At 42.2% G+C, this 8,781-nt stretch overlaps 1 protein-coding gene and 1 non-coding gene across 2 annotated transcripts in view; one reads left to right on the forward strand and one right to left on the reverse strand.

Moving 5' to 3' along the window:
- The window catches only part of WWP2 (WW domain containing E3 ubiquitin protein ligase 2), a 164,943-nt gene that overhangs the window by 66,641 nt on the left and 89,521 nt on the right, over window positions 1–8,781 (forward strand). The window lies entirely within an intron of this gene.
- On the reverse strand, window positions 8,605–8,731 carry LOC114009351 (small nucleolar RNA SNORA24). The gene has a single exon (XR_003550780.1). It is a non-coding gene; the product is annotated as a small nucleolar RNA SNORA24 (small nucleolar RNA).

Here is an 8,781-nt window from a genome sequence, read left to right on the forward strand (position 1 = left end):
CCCCCCCCCCCCCCACACACACACACACACATGCCTGGTGTGAGTTTTAAGCCATCAGGCTCGAACTGCGGTCAACTACATGGGAGTCCGGCAATGTAACCATTACGCCATTTTCTAGTCCCTCTTATTGTTGAATGTTAAAAGTTTTTTGTATTTCTAGATACCAGTCTTTTATCACGTGTGTTTTGCAAATATTTCTCCCAATCTGTGACTTGTTTTCTCATTCTCGTCAACATTTTCTTTTTTTAAGTTTTTGCTGTAGAGCATGTGTGCTCACCAGAGAGACAGAATGAGAAAGTGAGAAATCAACCCCAGTGGGGATGGCCATGTCACAATTCCTTCTCTTCCACTTTCCTCTCAGAAATTTGAGCATGCATGCACATGTGCCCAGCATGATTCTCAAGTTACTGGACTCAGGACTCAAAATGTGAAACTAGGGACCAGCAGATAGCATAATGGTTATGTTGTTGGACTCCCACATAGTTGACCATGGTTTGAGTCTCAGACACAGTGACTTAGAAAAGTCATGCCAGGTGCATATGTGTGTGTGTGTGCCCAAGATCCTGAGAGGAGAATGGAGAAGAGATTGCAGTGTGGCCACCCCCCTGGGGTGTGATTTCTCCTTTTCTGTCTCTCTGGTGAGCACACGCGCCCTGTAGCAAAAGTCTCTCAAAAAACAAAAACAAGAAGCTATGAAGTTTGCCTTGTGAGATCCAGCACTTCAACCACTATGCTATCAGCTAGCCTCCATACCAACTATTTTTGTAAATAAGGTTATGTTTGGATATAGTCATACTCATTAATTTACTCGTTGCCTGTGGTTACCTAAGCTAGTGAGGTAGTTACTGCGGAGAGTATGGTAGCAAAGCCTAAAACGTGTACTATCTGGCTCTTTATATGACATTTGCTGATCTGTGTTGTAGGAGATGTTAAAGGTAAAGCCTGTTCACAAAGGGCTTTTTATCCTTCACTGAATTTAGACTTTATTTTTTAGGGGCAGAAAACCACTGAATTCTGAGCAAGGGTGTGACATGCTATTTCTATGGTAAATTATTTAGGAAAATCATCTCATTAGTGAAGCTGTGTTAGGGTTCTTTGAAGAAAACAGAAACCATCCCAGGTATTTTGCAGGAAGGGGTTTAACATGGGAAATAGGTACTTATAAAAGCTGTTGCATAGGCTAGCACAGCAGAAGTAAGCAGTCCTCTTTGGTTTTTAGCACACCCCTCCACTGTCTGGATATCTGGAAACTGCTGCTGCCTCTATTGCCACCTCACACGTATGAAGGTGGCGTCTAGGCGGAGAGAGATGGAGTCTGTAGGAGCTCCTGCCAGTCACAGCAGGATGGATGGCTTCTGCCTGCCTTGTGCTTCCCAAATCCCCTGCATGTGCTTCTCATTGGTGCAACCTAAATCACATCCCACACTTACAAAGGAGTCTGAGATTTTTCTGGTCCCTAAAATGAGGGGCTGAGAGAGAGGAGGCATGTGGAATATAGAGAAGATGGGAATTACACACTGGAGTTGAGACTACAATCAGGGACCGGTTAAGAGGCCTATTGTAGTAACTGGTGAGGTAGGAATTGATAACTAGCTGGGGCCAGCAGGTGGCGTGGTGGTTAAGAGCACTGGACTCTTACATGCTTGATCACGGCTCGAGTCCTGAGCCTGGTGGTTTTCTTTATTTTTTTAAAGAATTATATTTTATTTAATTTTATTCACTGTCATTATTACTTATTTTTTAATTAAAAATGTTTTTGAAGTTGCCCAGAGAGAGAGACAGAGAGAGAAGGAATGTAAGGAAACAAGCTGCCAGGTCTGGGACTTGAATTATAGTCAGCCATGTGGGAGTCCAGTACCCTTAATCACCACGCCACCTGTCGGCCCCAACTTTCTCACTTTTCCTCTCTCACTCTCTCGCTCTATTCCCCTCTGGTCAAATTAAAATTAATAAATAATTAAATTTAAATGAAAAAAAACTTTAAAAAAATGGAATTGATGACTGGCCTCGGGCAGTGGTGGAATAGAGAAGAAACACCTAGAAATACCTCAGAGATGTAATTGAGAAGGATTGGGTGATAGATTCGAGGGGGTGATTTCTCGCTTTCTGTCTCTATGTCTCTCTCTGTCTGTCTGGCGAGTGCACGCACCCTATAGCAAAAACCTCTCCAAAAAAAAAAAAAAAATCACACCTGGAACTTGTGCATGTATGCTCTAAATCCTGAGAGCATAATGGAGGAGAAGGGATTGTGACATGGCCATTCCCCCACCCATCCCCCATCTCCCACCCCCGACAAGGTGTATTTTCTTTCTCTCTCCCTCTCTCTCTCTGGTGAGTGCACACACCCTATAGCAAAAAACAAAAACAAAAAAAATGGAGACAAGAAGTGTCAGAGGGGAGGAGTGTATGAAGCTGTCACTTGAAAACCACATCCCAGTGGTGGTTGGCTTTGGTGTTTGGCAAGCTCTGTGGAACATTGGTACTGTAGGGCTCTGTCCCAGAACCATCCCTCTGAAAGTGTACCCATCGGAGGAGGAAAGGAAACCAACCTTAAGAGACTCAGAGCAGAACGTGTATTCCTGACAATGAACAATAGGGCCAACACGAGGGTCACCACAGTTTAGGGCACAGGAATATTATTTCTACTTTAACAAGGTCTTTATCTGGATGCTAGGACATGTCAGTCGTAGGAAATTCTGATTGAAAGGGAAAGGGTTTATGGAGAAGCCAGTAGGAAGGGTCTTGGAATGCCAGGGGTATGGTGCAGTTTTAGTGTGCCATTCAAGTGAAGCTGGATCTCACATGGTGACCCTGGTTCAAATCCTTGGCCTTCTGAGCAAGTGTGCAAGTGCCCAAGATCCAGTGGATTGGAGGACTGGAGGAAGGTGATCATGGCATGACCAGACTCGGCAGAGAACGCTCTTCTATTTCTCATGTGTGCACACACACTCTTATCACAAACTTAAAAATTAAAATTAAATAAAAGGTCCTGGAGAAATGCCTTTAGTCATGGGAGTTCAGGCAGTGGTGAGGGCACGTGGCGATGGAAGGCCAGAACAGAAATGCTCTGGACAGGTGTGGGTGGCAGGGAGAGGGGCTTGCTTCAACCATGGTGTTTGTGGCTGTGGTTGGTAGGATGAGAGTAGACTTTCTTTTAGGATTTTGTTGGAACTGAATGGCCCCTTTTGAAAGTGCCAAGGTCTGTGGAGATGGTAACTAAGGTTTGGGTTAGCGAGTGTCTTATGATGGCATATCCAGTAGCCTAAATAGAGCAACTGCTTTCAAACACTGAAACATTTCTATGTTGAGGTTTTCTATTTTATGTTATATAAAAATAGTTACAGAACTAAACACTAGAATTTATATGTGGACTGGGTTTCACAAATCTTATATGTACCCTTAACTTACTGAATATGGCGAAGCTATTGCTCTCAGCATTCTTTAGATCTCCCATCCTTAGTTCCATTGATTAGTCAACTTTAGTTAGGCACCTGCTTCTGTCGTTCTGCTGAAATACAGCCACAGCAGCCCTCTTAACCTAGTTGCAGGTTTAACCTTGTGGGTTAGTACTTTCTAGAAACATTTTGTGCCTCAGCTTCTATAATGATGTGGAATCCCAGAGTGTTCCTCCTTTTTTCTTTTTTTAAATGATTTTATTGATCTTTACTATTTAAAATTTAAGTTTGATTCATGCAAAGAAATTATATTCCATGAGTAAGTTGCAGTATTTTATAGGGTAATCAAGAGAGATGTTAAGAAGGTGACCTTTTTTAAAAAAAAAATATTAAAAAATTTTATTTATTATTTTTAAATTTGCTAGAGGGCACGTGCATTCACGAGAGATAGACAAGAGAGAGAGAGAGAGAGAGAAAGTAAGAAAGCAAACTATCAGATCTTTTCTATTTTATGTTATATAAAAACAGTCACAGAACTAAACACTAGAATTTATATTGCTGTATATCTCACACACAGCAATGTGTACTAGGTTTCACAAATCTTATATGTACCCTTAACTTATTGAATATGGTGAAGCTATTGCTCTCAGTGTTCTTTAGATCAAACCTTGGTTGGTTGGCCATGTGGGAATCCAGTTTCAATCACCACGCCACCCTGCTGGTTCCCTGAGAAGGTGACCTGTAAGGAAAGATTTGAAGAAGGAGGGAGATTTAACCATAGAAAATCTGATGAGAGAAGAATGGGCAGAAGAATGTCCTTTGCAAAGGCCTTATCTTGAGGATATGTCTCTGGAGTTGAAGGAACAGTTGGGAGGCCAGTCCAGCTGGAGAAGAAAGAGAGAAGAGGTGAGAAGAAGAGAGGATACCAGTAATAGGTGGGGGCCAGAGCCAGTCCTATAGCCTAGTGATTAAGGGAGCCAGACCCCACATGGCCAATCACAGTTCAAATCTCAGTCCCAGTGGCTTGAAAAACATGCCAGGTGCATGTGTGTGCATGCGCAAAATCCTGGCATGATGGAGACATGGAGGACAAGGGACTGTAGTATGATCACGCCTCACTGAGGGGTGCTTTTTCCCTCTCCCTTTCTCTCTCTCGCTCTGATGAGCAGACATATGCCCTCTGGCAATAAAATAAAATAAAAATGAGATAAAGTAGGGTCAGATCGTTTATATGAATTTTTGCTTTATGTATTTCAGGGTTATTTGATTGGGTCCACAGTACAGTTTGGAATATGTCTAATGAGTAGATTGATATTTTAGCCTTATCTTTTTCTAATGCTTTTCCTCTCAAAATGTATCTGGTCTGAGCCATATAAAGGCACAGCCTGCAGCATGAATGCAAAAGCATTATGCCGAGTGTAAGAAACCTGTCACAGAAAGCTACATTGTGTGTGATAACATTTCTGTAACTTCCTAGAAAAGACAAAATGGTAGGTAGGGACAGAATCGAATCAATAGCTGATGAGAGTTGGGGAAGAAAAATTGGGGGGGGGGGATACCAGCAGTTAGAATAATGGCTATGTTGCTGAATTCCCATGTAGTTGACCGTGGTTCGAGTCCCGGACCCGGTGGCTTAAACTCACGCCAGGCGCGTGTGTGTGCCTGCCCAAGATCCTGAGAGGAGAATGGAGGAGAAGGGATTGCGGTGTGGCCATCCCCCCTGGGAGGTTACTTCTTGCTTTCTATCTCTCTGTCTCTCTGGTGAGTGCACGTGCCCTATAGCAAAAATCTCTCAAAAAAAATTTGGGGAGCAATGGAAATGTTCTTCATCTTGATTCTTGTGGTGTAACGTGACTGTATATATGAAATCGTACCCTTATAAGGGATGAAGTTTACTTTTTGTCAATTATACCTTAATTAAAAAAAAAATTTTTTTTAAAGACCTAGCTGTTTTTTTTTTTTTGGAGAGGTTTTTGCTATAGGGTGCTTGCGTTTGCCAGAAAGACAGAGCGAGACAGAGAGACAGAAAGCGAGAAATCACCCCCCGGGGGGATGGCCACGCTGAAATCCCTTCTCCTCCATTCACCTCTTGGGATCTTGGACCCGCACACACACGCGCCTGGTGTGAGTTTAAGCCACTGGGTACAGGACTCAAACTGTGATTGACTACATGGGAGTCCAGCGACATAGCCTTTACACTAACTGCTGATTCCAAGGCCTAGCTGTTTTGACATTAGTTTTGCTACTTCAACTTTACTTAGTTTTGTATCTGCTTGGCATATTTTTCTCCATCCATTTAGTTTCAACCTTTTTGGCCCTTAGTTGTTATCGGGTTGTCAGGAATGTTGTGACATATTTTTGCATAGAAAAACATATCATGATTTTCTTGACAACCTAATGTTATTATATTATTACTATTGTTCTTTTTTTGTTTTCTGTTTTTTTTTTTTTGGTTTGTTTGTTTTTGCCATAGGGTGCATGCACTTACCAGATTGAGGCAGAGAGAGGCAGAGAGAGACAGAGAAAGGAAAAGTGAGAAATCACCCCCTAGGGGACGACCATGCAACATTCCCTTCTCCTTCATTCCCCTTTTGGGATTTCGGGCATGCATGCACATGCATCTGCTGTGATTCTCAATCTGCAGGGAGCAGTACTCAGACAATGGTTGGCCATGTGGGAGTCCAGAGCCTTGACTACCATGTCACCTGCTAGCCCCTGGTCCTTAAATTAAAGAAAATAAATTATTTATTTAATTTTATTAATTATTATTATTTTTAAAAATTGGCTGTAGTGTACCTGTGCTCACCAGCGAAGGGGGAGAGAGAAAAGGAAGGAGAGAGAGAGAGAGGGATGGAGGGAAGGAGGGAAAGTGAGAAAGAAGATACCAGGTTCAGGATTCAAACTGTGGTTGACTGTATTGGAGTCTAGTACCTTAACCACTATGCCACCTGCTGGTCCCATCTCATCTTTAAATTTTATGTGCTGTTTCTTATAATAGCATTCTAAAAATTTCCATTATTTTTTTATTTTCTATAGAGCTGTGCACGTGCCAGAGAGAGAAAGCACTCCTCATGGGGGATGGCCATGCCACAATCCCTTTCTCTCCCATTTTTCCTTTGGGGATTTTGAGCATGCATGCACATAGGCCCAGCATGTTTCTCAAGCTGGGTCCAGGACTCAAACTGCACAGTTGACCATGTGGGATCCAGGCCACCTTAATCATCACACCACTGGCTGGCTCTCTCATAACAGCATTTAACTGGATTTTTTTTCTTTTTAAGAGAGATTTTTGCTATAGGATGCTTGCACTTACCAGAGAGACAGAAAATGAGAAATCAACCCCCTCAGGAGGGGATGGCCATGCTGAAATCCCTTCTCCTCTGTTCTCTTGGGATTTTGAGCACACGGGCACACGTGCCTGGTATGAGTTTTAAGCTGCCAAATCTGGAACTTGAACCATGGTTGACTGTGTAGGAGTCCAGTGACATAACCGTTAGGCCATCTGCTGGTTGCTGGATTTTTAAAAAATTTAATATGGAGGTCAGCGGGTGGCAGGGTAGTGAAGGCATTGGACTCCTTCCTACATGACCGACTGCAGTTCAAGTCCTGGACCTCGTGACTTGCTTTCTCACTTTCTCTCTCTCTCTCTCTCTTTCTCTGGTCCAATTAAAAAAATAATGAAATTAAATAATTCTTTAAAAAATTTGATATGATAACTTCTGTCTTTAAACCATAATGGCTAGTCTGTTTTATGTTTCTTCATATTGTTGGAGATTTTTTACACTCTTAATTTTGAGTTTCTTTCTTGCCTTTTTTGTTTCCCATCTTTGACTCAACTTTCCACTTTAAGCCTTTGTTTAGCCTGCCTTTTAAAGAAAGGCCTTGTTGAACTGAAGGTATCTTCGACTTGCTGATTATTTGATAATGTAGTGTAAAATTTTGCATCCAATAGTGTAAAGAAAAAAATAAGAACTTAACTAATTTGCTCCCTGACTGGAGAGTTTTTTACTTCTTGTTGTTGTTGTTGTTATTATTATTATTGGAGAGTTTTTTTAATAGGGTGTGTGCACTCACTGAAGAGACAAAAAGACAGAAAGCGAGAAGTCACTCCTCAAGGGAGATCCCATTCTCCTCTTGGGAAGTTGGGCACGCATGCACATGCACCCAGTGAGAGTTTCAAGCCTCTGGGTCCAGGACTCGAACTGCAGTTGACCATGTGGGCGTCCAGCAGTGTAACCATTATGCCATCTGCTAGCCCCTCCTTGTTTTTAATTATGCCAGAGGATATGTGCACGAGAGAGAGACAGACAGAAAGCATCTGCCTGTGGGACCTGGCTATGCTACAATCTTATTTCCTCCAGCTCCCCATTGCATCAGGATCTTGGGCACACTTGTGCCCACCATGTAAGCGACTGGAGCTGGGACTCAAATCCTGGTTGGCCATGTGGGATCCAATTTCCTTTGCATAGCACTTAACTGCTGTGCTATGGGCTGGCATCCTGACTGAAGATTTTGTGTTTGGCTTGACACTGAGTTTTATAGTATATGTGTGTACATCATGTCTACTTTGTGTGCTTACCAATGGCCTTTGAATGTGTAACTCTCTCTCCCCTCCCAACCCCCTGCCTCATGAATCAAGGATTTTATTTATTTATATCAGGGGAGCATCTTAAACACTAATTTTAAAAATCAGACCTGTGGGACTAGCAGATGGTGTAATGGTTAGGTCGCTGGACTCCCAATTAGTCAACTGTGGTTTGAGTCCCAGACCCAGTGGATTAAAATTCATGCTGGGTGCATGTATGTGTGCCCAAAATCCTGAGAAGAAAATGGAAAAGAAGGGACTGCGGCTGGCCACCCCCTGGTTGGGGTGATTTTGTTTTACTTTCTCTCTCTCTGTCTCTGTGGTGAGCGCACGTGTCCTATAGCAAAAATCTCTCTGGAAAAAAAAAAATACAGACCTGTACTAAAAATTGTGCCCTGATAGTTCCCTAAACATTACTTGAAACATTTAGTTCTCCAGCTAACATTTAAAAGTTTAGTTATCTATTGCAGGATGCTGAGTAAGACTTCATCCATTATTACTTTGAATTCCTTGAAATCTTATGTTTTTTGTCATTCATCAGAGCAATGAGTTCAACTTCCTGGAAATATTTGAAAAATAGTTAAGAAAAGTTTGTCCAGCACGTTCCAGGTTTTTAACAGTGAGGAATGTTACTCGTGCAAGTCTGAATCTGATCCCTATTACATGGTGACAACTTTACCAATAAACAAGAATACATTATTCCAGGGCTAGGAAGGGAATGAAGATTTGACTCCTCAGTGAAGAACTGGCAAGAACGTTGTTTGCTTTTGTTTTTTAAAAATTTTTGCCAGAGGGTATGTG

Source organism: Tupaia chinensis, unplaced genomic scaffold (genome assembly GCF_000334495.1).
Source record: "Tupaia chinensis unplaced genomic scaffold, TupChi_1.0 Scaffold000523_1, whole genome shotgun sequence".
In the NCBI taxonomy this organism is placed as follows: domain Eukaryota; kingdom Metazoa; phylum Chordata; class Mammalia; order Scandentia; family Tupaiidae; genus Tupaia; species Tupaia belangeri.